Below are 20,000 nucleotides of genomic sequence, written 5' to 3' on the forward strand. Positions count from 1 at the left end.
CTCGAACAAATATAATAAGCTTTAATAGAAATGTGTGTATCTTACAATAATAATATGATCCTCAAAAGAAATTAACTTCACAATGCACACATACATCTTTTACAAATTAATACAACAGGAAACATAATGTTTTTAATGCCTTGAAATTAAGATTGATTGCAAATATATCCACATCCAAGAACTTTACTGAGTTACTTACTCGAACCACTCCTCCAATACATTTTAAACGGACCTATTCTCTTTCACACAACCGCCCCCCCCCCCTCTCTCTCTCTCTCTCTCTCTCTCTCTCTCTCTCTCTCTCTCTCTCTCTCTCTCTCTCTCTCTTTAAAAAAAACCCACAAAAAACTCCGATCATTGTGTATTCAAAGAGAGCAGTCGGTTGATTAAATTCAACAATAAACAAACAAAAAAAACCAACAAAAAAAACCCAACAAAAACACACACAAAAAAAAAAAAAAAAAAAAGAAAAAAAAAAAAGAAAAACGTCAAATAAATGTTAGAATGATGATAGAATTATAGTAAGTGAGATTGATCATATGGACCGGGAACGAACATTAGATTATCAAAAGAGGAAGCGTAGATATGTCGGATGTGGTATCGAATTTCAAATTAATGATCAACCTTGACATAACCCGTTCGTCTGCTCCTCTTGGCGATCATTCATTGCGTCATTGTCGTGACATCAGATCTTTTTAAAAAAATGAAATATATAGATAGAACGTAGATGACGTCATTCAGGCCTTTTTATTGGTTTTTTGCCATCCACGTTTATGAGTAATTCTCACTAAACTGTATGAACCAGACTATAAAATGTCATGGTTACACATATTTTTGTGTGTTGGTCCATTATACTTGGCAATGTGTGAGCTTCTTAGCCAAGCGCATACTATCTATAGATAGAACGAAGATGTTTTTTGCCATCCGCGTTTGTGAGTTGTTCTCACTAAACTGTATTAACCAGACTATAAAAGTTCATGGTTACACAGAGTTTTGTGTGTTGGTCCGTATTACTTCCGGATGGCAATGTTGTGAACTCCTTGGCCAACCGCATTCTATCTATAGAACAAAATTGATGTCACTCAGCTCTTTGTTATTGTTTTTAGTCACCATTTTCATGAGTAATTCTCACTAATTCTCAATAAAATGTATTAATCAGACTACAAACGCTTAAGGTTACATGTTGTTTTGTGTTTGGTGCGTCATATCCGGCTGGCAGATGTTATGAGTTTTTATTTTTTTAATCTGAGCGCATAACATCAATATGGTGGGCGGGATAGCCAAATTGAAAAGGGATTGCACAAACATCCGGTGGATCGGGAGTTTGAGATAGGCTTTTTTTTTTTCATATTTGAGCGAGAAATGTAGTTGGTCACTTTACGACACTGCACTGCACGTCTGGTTTATGCAAGTCTTTATTTTTATTAATGTCGATGTCAAACAACTAAATCAAATTCCCAGTGTGATAATAAAAAAAGAGAATTGTATCTATTTATTTATTAATTGTATCTATTTATTTATTAGTTAATCTATTTATTTATCCATTGATCTATTTTTTTAAAATGATTTATTTACTAGAAAAATACTAATTTAAATGATCAAAATGATGATTACGACGAGGAATAAGAACACAGAGAAATAGTCATGATATTGTAAGCTGATCTTTAAAAACGAAAAGGACAGCACAATGACGCAAATATAAATATTTTAAAACTTACAGCAGATAATCTACCCCTTATCTCACCAACGTAATGCTAACCCGTTCCTAATTTACACCACTTAAATTACACTTTAGCTTCTTTTTCTTCTTCTTTTTCATGCGCTGGTTAGGAATAGAAGAACAGGATATCCGAAGGGCTTCGCAGCAAGTAGAGTGCCAAACCTCGTGTTGTTTTCATAACCCGTGGGTGTCCAATTGGGGGTAGGGGGTAGGGGGTGGAGAGATATTCGTGTGTGACCCACCTACTAAAAACGGTATGATGCCGGGGACTACATGCAAATACATATCAACATGTCCTAATGCGATTTTGGACTTGTTTTAACATTGTTGTTGTAAAGGACAATATTTTGCGTTGGTTTGAGAGCATTACAACAAGGCGATCATAAAAATTCAGGTTATCGGACTCGACAATAAATACGTCGTTATGGGGCTCATTGTTGTAAAGGAAATACTCTCGAACCAACGAAAAATTCCGGTCATTTCAACAATGTTGAAACAAGTCTAAAATTGCCTTCGTTTATCACACCTGCTAATACTATGTACATGTGGTTCGGGTTTTTCTAATACTGAAAATTGAATTTATGGTCTAAAAATAGGAAACTCGTGTGAGGTTCTATTAGTTTTATTGAGAAGGATAAATAGATTATGTGCATTGGTTACGATTGCTTTAATGTGCAGAGTTGTTAGGCACAATATTACTTCAACGCTTACCATCAATTATGTGTTGTGAGTTCCACAAGGGTGTTTAACATTGGAGCCGCCCATAGCCACCTTTGGAAAATGTCAAGGCTGATTTTTTCGGGTAACAGGCATGTACTGGTGTGGGCTATGGTATCGCCCAATGTGGGTCAATAAGAGCAGTTTAAATGGACTTACTTGCTCAAAAACAGAATCAATCCACAATAGTATAACTAGTTAACTTCACGAGCACTGTTGCAGTGGCACTGAGAGATATTATACCAACACGATATAAATCAGGCTAAACCACGAGGTGTGTTCAACGAACCGATCATGATATGATTTTACCCCCCCCCCCCTCCCCGCACATTTGCAGGACGCGCGCGCGTACACACACACACACGCACACACACACACGCACACACACACACACACACACACACACACACACACACAGGAAGTGAGTGTTTGGAATCAATCAAAAGGCTATAATAATATGTCAATACAAACCAGTACTGGTACCATCGATGGTTAGCGCTGCAGTTGTTCTTATTTTCGGTCTTGTTTTATAATTATATTTGTTCCTTTGGTCATACACAGTCAAAATTACTCGGACCTTTACCTATTCGATAATTCTATTCCGAATTTTAAGCTCAAGTTAAGAATTTAGAGAAAAGAAAAGAGAGGGTACCCGCTCTTTTAGATTCCATCTGTGAAAAATAAGGAACGCCCAGTGGCGTTTAGAGTTGCCATTATACTGCCAACAACAACAACAAAATACAATCAGAGTATTTATTGCAAATGAAACAGCATTTAAAAAAAAAATTAACCAATTCATTTTATTATATACTTTTTTTTTTTTACAATTTTTTTTACAACGTAGTTTCACTACAAGTCGCTACAAATCAAATGTACAGAGTCTTTTTGAGAGCTACAGCACGAAGAAGGGCTAAAAAAGTAAGAGCCGAGTTCTCAAGCAAAATCTTGAATGAAATTTACATTAATTTCTCAACCCCCCCCCCCCCCCCCCCCCCCCCCATTTTCCATGTGATTTTATTGGCTTAGCTAACTAGGGATAAGTGCTTTGTATAAATCGCACAGAGCGATGTGCATGTAGCTATACTAGATGATAAATCTCAATAGCACTGAACGATCCCGCTCTGTCAAATAAAGCTGTCTGATTAGAGGAGTACATACATGCATATTAACATAATCAATTATCTACCACGGATCGGATTACCAATGCTGTATGAGAGCTGCCATTTGGTGAGAATACTTAAATGCAAGGTTTTTTCAACACTTGTTGCATGGCAATTCGGACTTTTAAGTGTATAGTGTATACAACAAAGAGAGTGAGAGTGAGAGAGAGAGAGAGAGAGAGAGAGAGAGAGAGAGAGAGAGATAGAGAGAGGAAGAGGGAGATAGAGATAGAGAGAGAGAGAAGAGAGAGAATGGAGAGAGAAAGAGTGTGTAAGAGACAGGGAGAGCGAGTGAGAGAGAAAGACACACAAACACACACACACACACACAGAGAGAGAGAGAGAGAGAGAGAGAGAGAGAGAGAGAGAGAGAGAGAGAGAGAGAAGAGTAAAATCGGTTACATGGAGCTTCAAAGTATAGGTATTTTGTTGTGGGTTTTTTTTTTCTATCCTGAACGCAGACTGAAAAAAGATCCACCTTTGGGTTTTGACCGGTTACAGCGAATCTCAACCAAGTACCGGTTAACATTTTCCACAAATAATCAACAACAACAACAACAGCAATAATAATAATAATAATAATAATAATAATAATAATAATAATAATAATAATAATAATAATAATAATAATAATAATAATAATAATAATAATAATAATAATAAAAGCTGGCATAAAAATGGAGTGATTACTTTATATATAACATATCATACAATGTCACCAATACTGCATCTCCAAAGATAGCAATTGAGATGAACACTAAATTCTAATGTGGAATGAATCGCCATCAATAATGTTTGCGTCAATTCGATAAGAAAAATGGAAATCGATGCCGCTTAATTTAAAAACACCTATAGACCCTAGATCTAGACGGCGTTCTGCAAGATTGTGCGCGAGAAATGGCGAGCCTTATTATATCATTGAGGTTTGGTTTCCCTTTTTTAAAAATGCTATTGATACTGTGTAGGTAAAATACAACATTCTCTAGCCGGATATCTTGAACGTTTATAGTCAGATCGATATAATTTAGTGATAATTGATCACTAAAATGGTTGTCTAAAAACAATAAGTGCACTTCTAGAAACTCAAAGATAAACAGGAAAGTGACATCCACCAAGTCTCCTGATTGTAAAATCTTTGACAGTTCCTAAGAGGAGAGTAATGTGTTGATAAACGATTTCTGATCAAATTCGGGTACTTATTACCCTCGTCTAGTGAAGTCTCCCCATAACGTACACTAAGGACTTTCGTGGGAAAATCGCTTTGAGATCTCTCTCTCTCTCTCTCTCTCTCTCTCTCTCTCTCTCTCTCTCTCTCTCTCTCTCTCTCTCTCTCTCTCTCTCTCTCTCTCTCTCTCTCTCTTACACACTCTTTCTCTCTCCAATCTCTCTCTCTCTTTCTTGTGTTGATATAATATCGCTTTGGTGTAGCGTAACTTTTAGTTGAAGACGACAAGAAATGTCAATTTCATAATACTATATACGTAAATTTACGTTAAATATGAGAACGAGGAGGAGGTTGTGTGTGTGCGTGCGTGTGTAAGAGAGGATGAGAGAGAGAGATTGAGAGAGAGAGAGAGAAAGAGAGAGATAGAGGGAGAGAGAGAGAGAGAGGGGGGGATAGAGGAGAGAGATACAGAGAAGAAAGAGAGAAAGGGAGAGAGATATAGACAGATAGATAGAAAGTGTTGCGTGTGTGTTTCCTCCCTTACTATCGATGTCACCTACGAAATCAGGCGGTAAGTTTTAAAGTATACACAGTATAATCACTTTCCGGGGGGAAAAAAGTTTCAGGAGTTGCACCCCCCCCCCCCCCCCAACACACACACACACACACACACACACACACAAATAAAGAAAAAAAATTAAAAAAGCAGGTAGCTGGTGGTGGTAAGAGTTTGCAGTTTGTTTTATGCCAGATTCATCTTCACTCTGCCAAAAGGTCAGTCTTGACATCGTGAATGTAGAGTATCAGCAATAAGGCAATCCGTCATTAACACAACCTCGTGTTGTGTAGGAGCGACTGCTCTTTAATATGGTGATTAATCCTCAAGATATTGGGGCATGTGGGGTTTACATGTCACCCAATAAACACACCATATTCACATATATATATTTCAGCTTTACATTTCAATTTTTTTTTCAAGTGTCATCCCCCACCTACCATCCACTCTAAAACAGTCTAATGGAATAAAATATATTATATTCCAGGTACACGAGTCACATGTACTATGCAGACATTTTATTTATTATCGTTACATATTACTATTGTTAATGTTCATTATGTTCAACTTACTTGCAGGTCTAATGACCCAAAATGTTATGGTCACATTGCCGTCATGGAAATACACACAAACCAAAGCTAAATATCGCCAATATTAACAACCGATCTTACAATAATTGTCTTCGATCATCAGACCTGCACATCGGTTTTGAGTTAAAACAGACTCAACAGTTCAAGGTAAGTTGTTGCGGTAGAACACATAGCATAAATTCTAGCCGACCTAAGACAAACATGGGCCCTCAACACCATGTTGCGTTAAAGTAAAGACTCACCAAATTTGCCCGCCAGATCAATCGTACCAAAAGATAAAACTGTGCGTAACGTTAAACATTTATGGTCTGATTGAGATAATTTAATGAGAACTAATCACCCAATTGGCGGTCTAAAAACAAATAACAAAGAGCTGAGTGACGCCCTCTTCATTCATTCTAGAAATGTAAAAATGATGCTATTAATACTATTTGACATTTGGATGGAATCTCTAGATCTACATCTTAAATTCAATAAAACTTGCTGAAGAGGCGGGGGCGGGGGAAAGAGGGTACCAAAGTTTATTTACTTATTAGGGACAGTGAACTGCCATTCAGTCTCCGCCTTGGTGTCAAATGTATAAGTCTCAAAGCTAGGTATAGTGAAGACTAAGAATATTATATTTTAATTAATTCAAGAGGGCAGGTCTGCCTGATGGGCAAGTCTCAAGAGTGGGAAGGGTAAAGAGATAGAAAGGGAGAGAGAGAGAGAGAGAGAGAGAGAGAGAGAGAGAGAGAGAGAGAGAGAGAGAGAGAGAGAGAGAGAGAGAGAGAGTGTGTGTGTGTGTGTGTGTGTTAACAAATGAGACACAAGTTTCTAAAATGTAGGCAATTTGTGACGAAAAGTAAGAAGAGAGATTGAAATAAACGTGTGTGTATCATCTGTATCAATAATATTGACTATAAAAAAAGGACAGGAAACGGTGATAATATAAACAATATAATGAAGTAGAACGTGGAAAACAGCAGATTTAACTCAGCATAACTTCTTAGTCAAATCTTAGTTCGACTACATGTATTCCGCCCACGTCCCATCTAGACACAATAATAAATACAAAAGGAACATTTCCAGTTTCCAGGCAAATGCATACGAAGCCGATAGAGGGGAAACAAACGTTAACCACAGCAGTCTACTTGCTAGGTTGTTAAACGTACCATGCCTTATTATGCGTTTTCTGGGTAAACTTAATATGCTATAAATATGTTGTACATTCTTGACTCGTTAAATTTATACATTACTATCCGTCTTTCCTTAATATATTATTTATTATTTAACTATTCATTTGAGTGGTCTATTTCTCTTTCTTTCTTTTCTATCCATTTTGCTCTTTCCTTTTTTTTTTTTTCTGAAGTAGGAAAAGTTTACATATCTCTTGATACAGCATCATTTTCGTATACTAAATCCAGAAATATAAGACTACTACTACTACTACTACTACTACTACTACTACTACTACTACTACTACTACTACTACTACTACTACTACTGACAACTGCTGTCGCTTTTGTACGTAATCTCTCTCTCTCTCTCTCTCTCTCTCTCTCTCTCTCTCTCTCTCTCTCTCTCTCTCTCTCTCTCTCTCTCTCTCACACACACATAATTGGTATCAAAATGCGGTAAAGCGTACCAAGTGCCCCACTTAAAAAGGAAAAGAAAGTGACCTTATAACCAATAGGCAAGCCGAAATTGATAGACCGGTGTCTAAGGCCTACATTGTGTTGCTTTTATGGAAAAAAATGGCCAGAGGCAGGAAGACAATAGGGTCAAAATACCGTACACTGACAAAATAACCTTTTTCTTTTCTTTTTTTTTTTTCACTTCAAATGGTGGTCAGTAAACGTTTACTTCACTCATTGATAGATTAAAACAGACTTGCCAACCAAGGTCAAGCATTCTAAAGTATTTATCATATTTTTCTCCAAATTTAAGGCTAATTATCCTTATCCCGTTTTCAAACGTGCAACAATCACAACATTCAAATTCGCTGAATCTATGAAGACTCACTGAGACAAGAAAGCCTGAAATTCATGTGAAAACATCTGTTTTATACTTTATACTCAGGTCCAAAGACTCTTCCACTCTATTACTATTATTTTTGCTCTTTTCTTTTCTATCTTCCTGCTATAACTATAACTTTTTGAATTCAGCACACTTTGGTCCAACTTACCATTAATATCATATGTGTGAACTAAAAGCGTAATAAAATATGAGAAATTATATTGGTTGGCAAGCCTGTTAAAAAATCTATTTTGATAAGCCAAATCACGACTTTGGGGTATTTTTTTCTGGCCGGGAGAAGATATTAAGTCAGAATCCGACTTTCTTTTCTTTTCTTTTATTTTTGTCGCATTATTTAGTGGATAGGGTGATATAATTAGGAAAACAAACAGAAACAAAACACACACACACACACACACACACACACACACACACACACACACACACTTGAAAATAATGTAACGATGAATAAAATGTCAACAAATATCAAATTCACTCAACTCTTTCCAATCAATAGTGTAACCTTCTAACTAATCCATAAACTCTTTCTCAAAAACGAATCAATAGAATGCACTACAACCATTCAACTAATCCCAATTCCTTCTAAACGATAAATAGAATGTTACAACCTTCTAACACATATTTCCTGACGATAAATCAATAGAACACTTACAACAATCTAATTCATCTCAACTCCTTCTAAACAATGAATAGAATGTTACAACCCTTCTAATACATCATATTTCCAAACGATAAATCAATAGAACATTTACAACCATCTAACTCATCTCAACTCCTTCTAACCGATGAATAGAGTGTTACAACCATCTAACACACCATAATTCCAAATGATAAATCAATAGAAAATTTACAACCATCCAACTCATCTCAACTCTTTCTAAACGGAGAATCAACAGAATGTCACAACCATCTAGCCGGCAGGTGCCAATTTATTACTCTTTTGATACACAATCTCAAATCTTTCCAAATGATGAAACAATAAAACTAAAATAACACGATGAACAAATGGAACGACATTCTGAAAAGTTATATTCAATAAATACAGCGCAAGATTAAACAGATAATGAGAAGTATGAAAACAAAACAAAACAAAAATATTAACAACAAAGAAACAAAACAACAACAACAAAAAAAAAACAAAAACAAAAAAAAAAACAACAACAACAGCAAAAGAAAGAAACACACAAAAAATCCGAGGTTCAACTCGCAGTTAAGAAGAGTTGGAATTTTTGCACTTGCATTATTCTGATGTATCTGGTACTGTATCTTAATTCTATCACGCGAGGCAGGTTGTCACCATTACGTATAAATGAACGTTTATCACAGGTAGACCATGTTGACATGTATAGACGAGACTACGCTCATCTTCCACAATAACTAAATCAAGGTAGAACTGAGAATCCAATTCCCACGGTTCCAGCCAACTTCCTAACGAACAGGAACGATGATGGTTTATTTAAGATTTATTTCATGACTTATTATTTCTTTTTATTACATATTTTTGTGAACATTGTACGCACCTGTTTTTCTTCAAAGAATAATAAAACACGGCGGGTTCATCGTCAAACTTTAAACTAAAATTCCCCCCCCCCCCCCCCCGCCTTCCCTCCATCAGGAAACCTCTCCATCACAGACGTCGTTAGCTCTCCTCTTTCTAGGTTGTACGCACCGAAAATCCAGGTAGATAGTTTACAGATTTTTCATAAAAATACATACACATACACACACAAGCAAACACACGAAATAGAGGGAAAGCGCGGGGGTGGAGCATAGAGAGAGGGGGGGGGGGGGGGGGGGGGGGGGGGGGGGGAGAGAGAGAGAGAGAGAGAGAGAGAGAGAGAGAGAGAGAGAGAGAGAGTATATGTAAATATATGAATAAAATGAAGGTCTCGTGCATACCAGAGGAGCGTGGGAAAGGAAACGAGATAGAGCTCCATGAGCATTAAAAACTTTTCTTGGGCACGTGCTTCAAAGAGGTGTGATTACAAATACAGTACAGTACACCGTGTTCAGGGGCGGTTGCTCCGGTATCTGACATACTTTCCATGATCGTTAAATGCTAATGTATCATAATCCTCCTTTTGACACGATATTTCGTTTAAATCTATCTTCGTGAAATCTGGCATACTTTCCAACTTGCCTATCTTTCTTCTCACCCCCCCCCCCCCCTCTTCCAACCCCCAACCTCTGGGTGTATGTATGTATATATGTATGTATGCATGTATGTATGTATGTATGTATGTATGTATGTATGTATGTATGTATGTATGTATGTATGTATGTATGTATGTATGTATGTATGTATGTATGTATGTATGTATGTATGTATGTATGTATGTATGTATGTATGTGAGAGAGATACTGTCCTGAAACTTTCATGCTATTTGTATATTTTTTATAAAATTGTTTATCAAAATAGGTAATTTCAAAGTGGTAATAGCCATATTAGATGAATTACTGATACACATATCATGTATAACACGGAGTCATTGGAGAGAGAGAGAGAGAAAGAGAGAGAGAGAGAGAGAGAGAGAGAGAGAGAGCGAGAGATAGAGAGAGAGAGAGAGAGAGAGAGAGAGAGAGAGAGAGAGAGAGAGAGAGAGAGAGAGAGAGAGAGAGAGAGAGATAATGGCGAAGCTGTTCAACCATCAACTTTGTGAGAGTAACTCCTTCTGCATTCCTTTTAACTAAATCTCTGTTTTCAATCACTGAATGAGTGGATCGACACAGAACAGGATAAAAATCAACCTCATTTTAATTAATAGCAAAGAGACTAATTATTCTGCCATCAATACACCTGCGGTAAATTTAAACTCGCTGGCTTTTCAAGTTCATCCTTACGTTAACATTTTAAGAGTGACATCGCCAACCATGCTACAATAATAATAATAATAATAATAATAATAATAATAATAATAATAATAATAATAATAATAATAATAATAATAATAATAATAATAATAATAATAATAATAATAATAATAATAATAATAATAATAATAACAATAATAACAATAATAATAAATCTTTTAAAATACAAAAAAAAAAAAAAAAAAAAATTATGTGTTGGAAATCATCAATTAAAACTATGAATTTATTATTATTAATATGAATAATACTGTAACACTTTTTCCCAAGAATTTACCATGCTCAATGCGCTTATACACATATGCACATGCGATCATATGTTATTCAATAAAATCAATATAACCACTCGCAGAAAATTGAAAGGAAATATTAGTCTTCAAAGACGCTTTAAAGGAGGACAGAGAATTACAGTGACTGGTGTCCGCTGATAGAGTATTCCACACAGAAGGAGCAGAATATTCGAAAGCACGTCGTGAAAAATTCGGCTTAGGAACCAAACGGTTCAAGAACAGGGAAGAAGATGAGCGGAGAGAGCTATTCGCATTGTAGATAAAAAGAAGAGATGTTGGGAGCAGAGCCATGGATAAATTTGAAACAGTAACAGGCAAGTTTGTAAACAATCTGCCCAAAGCAGTTTTTTTTAAAAGAGCCAAGTATCATTTTGTTCCACGCAAGTCTTCTGTTAGGCATTTATATTATGTACTAAAACTCAATACTATGCCCAGCACTCTGATAGCAAAACAATTTATAAACATTTGAATCAAGTGAGGTAGTGTCTGTAAAGTACAATTAACTGATGACAAAATATCAGATTAGTCTTTTGGTGTCTTTGTCACCCATTCAATCATTACCATCTTAAACATCACTGGACTTTGTTTCAAGTCAAGACAATCCACAAAGATGCTGATGACATGTATGACGTTATTGTAACTGCCAGACAACAAGGGTGGGGTGGGGAGTTTTTAAGAAGGGTTCTAACGGGCTACTAAAAACTATTCAAATAGAGATTTGTAAACTTTGAAGACATGAGACTTAGACGCACTCTCCTGCCATCAATAGCACACTCCCCAACTGATTTCAGAGATGAAATTCTGGAAAATTCTTAGGATCTCTGGAAAATCCAAGTAAGACTTTAATGATGTTGCTACTGATGGTGGTAATTGCAATGATAATGGTATTGGAAGTGGACATCGTCATCATCATGGTCGTGGTGGGAATAATGATGATGATGGTGATGTTTTTTTTTTTTTTGAGTATTTAAAAACTATGCTTTTTAATTGGGGGGAAAACAAATATAAAATAGAAAGTTGTGAATGAAGATAAATATCAAGAGAGTTGGAACGTCTGAGTCGGTATAGTCACATGGAAGATATCCAACTTTTACTTCATGGCACACGACTTAAAGGCTCGAGCTCAGTTGGTCAGTAGTTCGGATAAGTATTATGTAAAAATCAAAACATGAAATCACTCAACATCTGAGATGAAACACTCTTCAAATATGATAACTTTAAAAAGTATTGAACAACGTCAGAAAACTCATTGACTGAGCCATACCTCCACATAGCAGGTGCAGTTGGAGTAACTAATAAGTCATTAGTCCAAGGACAATGAGTTAGATCGAACATACACTTTTTCTATATAATCAATCTTTAATCCACTTCCCATTAATTAGCTTTGAAGGATCATTGATATTAAGACATCAAGGTGCTTTTTCCTTTAAATAAGCCATTAGTAATATTTATGAGTGTTCATACCATTAATGTGTTCCATCTGTTCAGTCAACCCATCAAATCTATACTGTTATAACAAAAATGTCATATTGTCAAGTTAGATATGATATATGAAACATCGAAAAGGAGATGAAACTACAGAGAGGATTGAATGAGGGGCCACATTACAAAGCCGCAACAGATGTGAGATCTACTCAATAGACCTCTTATGAACTGCTCAAGCGCCAAGACAATAATGTAGAGTATACAGGCAGAGACTATCACTACAGTGAGCTGAATACATAAAACTTCACTTATAATGTTCTGATTACCTTAAAACTGAAGTTGATTAATATTTAATTTGGAATAGAATGCTTTCTTTGATCACTATTATCTTCGTAATCCCATTATTACAATAACATTTGTTCTATCTTCAGTTCTTCCCACAAATTATAAAATTTAAATGCAACATGGCAAATGAATATAAAAGGGTCAGTCATCGTTAAATTCAGGGGCCTGCTAAATTGCTGTGTATTATGTTGACAAGAAGAACCAAACAAATTGATCTCAACTGTTCTGAGTTCTTAAACTTAAACTTTTCCAGTCCCCCGTATCAATGTTCTATTGAGTCACTGCTGTGCTGAAATTTTAATTCAAAATAGTGACAAACTGCACTGTCCAAGACTTAATTATTTAGTTGACAAAATGTTGTCATCATAATTTGATGTCTTTGATGGATTTTTTAATGTGATGAAATATGCATCTTACTCTTTCTTTAAATTGTAGTTGAAAGCTGTCATATCCCCCCCCCCCCCCCCCCCCCCCCCCGGCCAACCAACCTAAAACTGTACATATCATTTCCAAAACCCGAACACAGAGCGCCATAAATCTGGACAAAGATTTTAAATTTGTTAAATCACTTTTATTTGTGAAATCAGTCCCAAAACATTTATAAGTTATAAGTGGATAAAATCAAATGGCCCAACGAGTATACCCATCATTAAAATACCCAATCCGTACAAGGGATAGTAAAATGAAAAAAATGATATGAGAAAGAATTCAATAAGTTATAAACCAAAAAAAAATTAATTAATAAATATAAAATAAAAAGTAACCAATATCTTTCACCAATTAGAATAAACCCTAGATAATTATTGTTTTGACCAGTTACTCTAATCATGATTTAGATATGAGTCAATGGCTATTTTTCGGTTCACTTTTTGACTATTCCAAATCTGAAATGTTCCAAATTTTAACTAAATATAAACATTATAAAACTGCAAAATAATGATGTTTATCAAACAAAATTAAATGATTTAACTATTATATATATATAATATATATATATATATATATATATATATATATATATATATATATATATATATATATATATATATATATATATATATATACACATTTTAGTATATGGCGGAAAACACAATAATGACAGGAAAAGCAGTTTCTGCATGGGCCACACAATAAATCAAAATCTAATTGAGATTCGGTGATTATAGTTGCTGTTTTTGATAGATCAACTCTTCCTGGAGCTGTGGTAGCAAAATGGTGGTGAAATTTTGCTCCTTTATATTTTTTAATGATTTTTTACCGAGGGAAAGTGGCGTTTTGAAGACACGAAGGTTTTACTTTCGTTTCTTGAATGGATCAAATGAGGTAAGTGAATCAACAGTTTCCATTTAAAGTTAACTTTATGTTTTGTTTTTAACAAAAGTTAGATGTATTAACTACAATTTGTATGATTTAAAAATTTAAAAAATTATTTCCATCTTTGTTTATAAGTTATTTCCTGCATATTATGTAATCGCGTTATTTTCGTGTCTTCAATGTGACAAAGGAAACTTAATTCTATATATCAGGCAAGCTTTGAAATTTTTAACTAAAAATGTGTTCAACTGACTAAAATTAGTTCTAGGAAACTTGTAAAATTAACAAAACAAAAAAAATTAAGATTATTAGTTGTTTTTAGAGTGAATAATGGGGTATGGGAGATTTCGTGTCTTCAATTTTCTGCCCGTGCACCAAATTTCAATATCCTATTTTATTATTAATTATGAAAGAAAGTGTTTGAAAATTGATTGGAGACATTAATCTTGCTCTGATTTTGTGTATTAAACTTTGATTTTTGGCTTGAAATTTTTGAAAAAGTTTTTTTGAGCAAAATAAAGTTTGGTGTCACCTGCGTGGGCACCATCTGCATGGGCACCAGAAATTCTGAAATGTGTAAACTTGGACATTGGTGATGAATATACAGTTCATAAATGTAAACTTTGGTAACCTATGCTGAATATTTCAATGTAAGTACAAATCTGAACATTTCTAGCTGTTTAAGAACACAAATTGCTAATCAATTGAATTTGTAAACATTTAATATTAAATATATTGATTCGCTCTCTTATCTCAGAATTTTCGTGTCACCACAACATTCACTCTGCTTTTAGGGAGGATGCAGCGTTGGAATCTGACCATCTGATCTAAAAGCATTTTATCCAGTATGAAAATTTTGATTAGCTACAATACAAGATACACAGGCTTGAGAGATATTACTCCACAACTGTGAATTTGCTAACCGATATGGATAAAATCCGCAATAGCAACTAAGTACTGAATTACATGTTGAAAGGAAAAAATGCTGTACGACTTGCCAAGATGTTCCAGAAAAAAAATTTGTTATCAGATTTTAGTCTTATTTATATATATCTTTTTATTAGATTCATATGCTAAATCATTTCATGTCCTCACACTTGAACCTCTGTGGTGTAGCAAACAACAGTTATAAGTGTGAGTATTTGTTCTTAAAAACACCTTTCGTATGCGCAATTATAAGCCTTATTTTCTCAAGAGAGTAATCAAAAATGTTTAAAGCAGTGGAAATCAAATATCCTTAAAGCAGTGCTTTTGTCATCAACCATGTCTTTATATATTGCTTTTACTTTTATACCAGGTACTGGAGGAGAGGGAGTTTCACCGTGCAGTTCTCCCAAGGAATAGCGGGACAATTTATTTATGTGTATGTGCAGAGCAGAGTGTGTGATTGGTAAAAGAGGATCCTCCAGACACCTATTCCTGGGTTGTTGTCGCCCTTTTTGACAATACAATTGAAAACAAGGACCCATTTTTTTTTTTCAAAGTTGAAATGAAAGTTTAAAATACTAAAAAAAAATATTTTTTCGTTATTTGTCTCATGTAATTATCCCCCTTGTTGTATAATAAAGTTAGTTTCAATACAAAGTACAAAAAAATATTGTTTGTTATTTTTTTTTTAAAAGTGGACCTGTGTACGTGTATTTTGAGTCATTTTTCACTTCAAATTGTTAACATTTCTTTTCATTTTGCATTTCCATGTTAATCAGGGTCACCGTTAATTGACCTATTTTTAAAAGTTGCATAATCGTCTCCCGCTCATAATATTTACAAATTCTGAATCCTCATATTTCAAGCTTTAAAATGACATATGACACTTATTTGTAGATAAAAGATGAAAATTGACAAAAATGGGCCTGTCAAAGTAGATGATTTCAGATCGAGTCTGTTTTCCGCCATATAATATATACGTGGCTGGAACCACATAGAGTGCTCGAGCAAATTATTTATTTATTCTCACCTCGATGTTACATTCTCCAACAACATTGTTTCATCCTGGAAACTGAAGGACTCAAACACACAACACAACATTACATGAAACGTCGTTGTTTCAAAACAAAAAAAGCTACACAGTAAACATACAAAAAAATGCAACCTAAGCCTAGAAGAGAAATATCATATAGTAAAAAAACAAAACAACCTGAAACATGCATACACATGAAAAAATGTTTACTGTCCAATACACACCACACAACCCAATGATACCATCACTACCCCAGGTGATTCCCCCCATTGGCGCCATTTTACAGAACATAACAACATTCATCCCAGACACTAAAACTCTTAAAGAACCTCCTGGAATATTCCAACAGGATGAAACAACGTTGTTGGAGAATGTAACAGAATGAGGTGAGAAAAAATAAATATATCATAAATAAGTATGATTTAATGAAAAAATTTACATAGTATGAAAAAAGCGGATAGGAAATGTGTGTTTGTGCAGGATGGTTTGGATTGAAGTTAGTAAGGGAACTCATTTGAAGAAGTAGACCTAAATGTCTTTATTGTATAAAAGCTAAATACTAAAATTGACAAATACCAATATTCATGAACTATGATAGCTCTAGATCGTGATTTTCCAATCCATTCATGAACCTTAATGAGATCAGTCAACATCTGAAAAGGTTTGTGTGAAACAGTACCAGACTATTGCTCCCTATTTTTCATTTTGCAACGTGGTCATTGAAAAGCTACTTTTAGTTGACTCACTGAAATATGTCCTATCTACCTGTTCTCTTACTCTGGACCGAACTGTTTCCACCAACTATTGTCATCACACCGGCAAACAATGCAATCCTTCCGGTTCATATACCGTGCTCCAAAATTTCGGTCCCCCCCCCCCCCCCCTCCTCCAAATAATTGAATAACTTTACCATGTGAATCATTAATAGACAACTAACGCATAAGACTGTTCATCAGTGAGGAGCAATTCACTCGATACAGAACAGTTGCCAAATTTGATCGTTTGCACATCGCTCATGGGTGGCACATGCATTTTGAAGTAAATATCTCCAAAAGTAACGTGTCGAACCAATTTAAAACTTTTTGTCACAATGCATAGCGGCCAACTTTTTAAACAGCTAGAACAGGACACCCTAAAACACAATACTGCCATGACCCAAAACAGGAGCATGTTTGGACAATTAATCTAGATTTAGAGCTTTCTCTGTTCCTCTGCTTAAATTTGCTAATCAAAAAATAATCCTGGCACATGCAAAGGTCATTTCCAAACACATAAACAGTCCATTTATTTTCATGTAGTTGTTCTCAGATTGCCAAATCGGGACAGTCCCGATTTTATCAGGACAGTTGGCCGCCATGACAATGTTACCAGTGTGTACCCAAAGTTCTGTATTTCATTGCCATTTTAAAAAACTAACAAATTCTGAGCATGATAATGCTTTAGGACTCATTTGCTCTGGATTATCAATTTCCACAGTTGCAAGGCATTTTAATGTTTGCCAAAGAAATGTGCATTGTTTAAATTGGCGCTATAATAAACTGGATCAGCAAAAACGACCAAAGTGGCCGCCCAAGGAAATAACTCTTCGCATTGTCAATTATCAAATTCAAAACCTATTTGAGTAGCACAAGATCAACTTGATTTGCTGGAGTGCCTTTATTGAAGGTAACATCAAAGTCAGGCGGTACTAAGATTAAATAATAGCCTTATCTTTTATGGCACGTCACAGAGGACTTTTCCAACAGGATAATGCTTGCCCATATGCCACTAGAATGACATTGCATATGCTTCTTGATCATGTAATCAAATGTTCTGGGATGGCCTTCAAGATCTCCAGACCTTAATCCAATCGAACATTAATATTTTAGATGAACTTGATAAAAGGATTAGGAATAAGCCACATCCACCACGAACATACTAAGAACTTGGAGTTGCCTTGTAGCAAAATTATCAAGAAAATACCCAGAGAACAATCTTGAACCTCATTAGGCCAATGAGTATCTGTAAATCAAGCTTTCGGAGGTCACACCACACATCGATCAAACCTGACCATGGGATTCCATAAGATCAGTCTGAATAAAAAATAATCTCCCTTGACATAGCAGATGTGTATCGCATTCATCTTTTTATTCAATGGCAGACATTTTTGTCCTGGTCTATATCAAATTTCAAAGAAAATGAATGGAAAATAAAAGCGATATATCTAACTTTTATTTTCAATGTGACAGAACTTTTGGAAAATTGTTATATGTCGGGTAATGCCTATTGTCTCATTAATGTTTCATGCAAGGGGTTGTAGTGACAGATGTGAATCAAATAATTAATATTAATATCGGCATGACATTTCAATATCACTGTCAACTATCATTGCTGGTATTCAGTCCATTAGATTGGTGACAGAAAACAATTGCAAGGTATAGTCGTTCTGATTTATAAGCATGACTGTAAACTGATAAAAAATAAAATGGAGACCACCCTGTAATCATAGCAGCAGTGTAAAAAGCAGCCCTGCAGTTCAATTAGTATGAGTGTGACCCTAAAACTCAAATGATTCAAATGGAGCAGGTTTGAGTCCCAAGTGCAGTCCTGTTTATAATTCTGTATTCCTTCCCCCTCTATACAACTAACAGTGATTATTACATTGGTTGGTAATTGGTTTAAGTTCTAGACTATTAGAAAGAAAAAGAATCATAATTTATTCATCATAGGATTGTTGATGAAGAGTAACTGTGTTACCTTCCTACCATAGAAGATGGATTAAACTTCAGCCCTTGAACTTAGACTAAAAAAGAGACTGATTAATAGTAATATGTGCAATAAAGAGTTGAACAGAAAACTAGAGGCTAGAGGTCCTAACTAATTACAAGAAGGTTGATTGTAATTAATATTAAATAATATAGACGATAGGCCTACCTATTTATTTAGTATGATAATGATATTTGAAAATTAAATTCCTCAAACAGACTTGAAAAAAAATGTATCTGCAACTTATGTAGAGAAGAACCATCCATGCCGTTAAATAAATGTCAGTGGTCAGTGTCGTGTAGTGAAGGCGAATATAAGTATAAGCAAGGTACGATAATAATAATTTAGGCATTGAAAGTTCAAGTGGAAGGCTGAATCGATCTTCTTCATGTATTGTGATCGCGCTTGTTAATGAGAGGAAGATGAACTACATACGTTTTCTATTTTGGTGTCATAAGTATTTCACGATTCAATGTAATGATTAGGCTTTATCATAAGAAATAAAAGTAGCACGAGTTTGAGTATGAGGCCCTTGCAAAGGTGGAAAAAAGTAAAGGAAAGATTACGGGATGGGAGCCTTTCTATATTTAGACTCGGAAAATGGGTAAGAAACTATTATGATTTCGCCCTCACGAAAGGTGCACTTTCGAGAGAAATTTCACAAAACAGTACATTAATACGTTAGCTACATTAAAAACGTAAAAGAGGCATAACTTACAGAATGGTAATTGAAATCCTACAAAAAAAATTCCGCTGCTGTTGGGCAATCCAAAGCCTTTGACGACGGAAGTCCCAGTCCAGTGGCGGCTGTGACTCTCTTGACTCTGTGAGGTGGAAGGTGTGAGTGTGTGTGCGTATGTGTTGTGTGTGCAGTGGAGTGAAGAAATTCCTCGTTCGTGAACTCTTGGGTTCGCCACGAGAGAGATTACCTAATCAATCAGCCGTTCAATAAATCAATTGATCAATCAATCAATCAATTGGTCTACACTGAAATCTATCAATATATTAATATTATAATTATAAATTAAGAGAGTTCAATCACATAGATTTTATATAATATGTGCATTGCTAGACAGATACAAAGGATATGATAAATGGATACGAGATGAGTGAATTTTGGCGGTGA

At 35.1% G+C, this 20,000-nt stretch overlaps 1 protein-coding gene across 1 annotated transcript in view; it reads right to left on the bottom strand.

Moving 5' to 3' along the window:
• The window catches only part of LOC144966027 (uncharacterized), a 92,315-nt gene extending 72,562 nt beyond the window's left edge, over positions 1–19,753 (bottom strand). The window contains exon 1 of the mRNA XM_078902016.1: positions 19,593–19,753. The gene's annotated coding sequence lies outside the window, so the exon portion shown is untranslated. The remainder of the gene's footprint in view (positions 1–19,592) is intronic.
• Positions 19,754–20,000: the final 247 nt, after the last annotated feature.

This window comes from Berghia stephanieae, chromosome 2 (assembly GCF_034508935.2).
Source record: "Berghia stephanieae isolate SIO BIC M18660-M18661 chromosome 2, UCSD_Bste_1.3, whole genome shotgun sequence".
Classification (NCBI taxonomy): domain Eukaryota; kingdom Metazoa; phylum Mollusca; class Gastropoda; order Nudibranchia; family Aeolidiidae; genus Berghia; species Berghia stephanieae.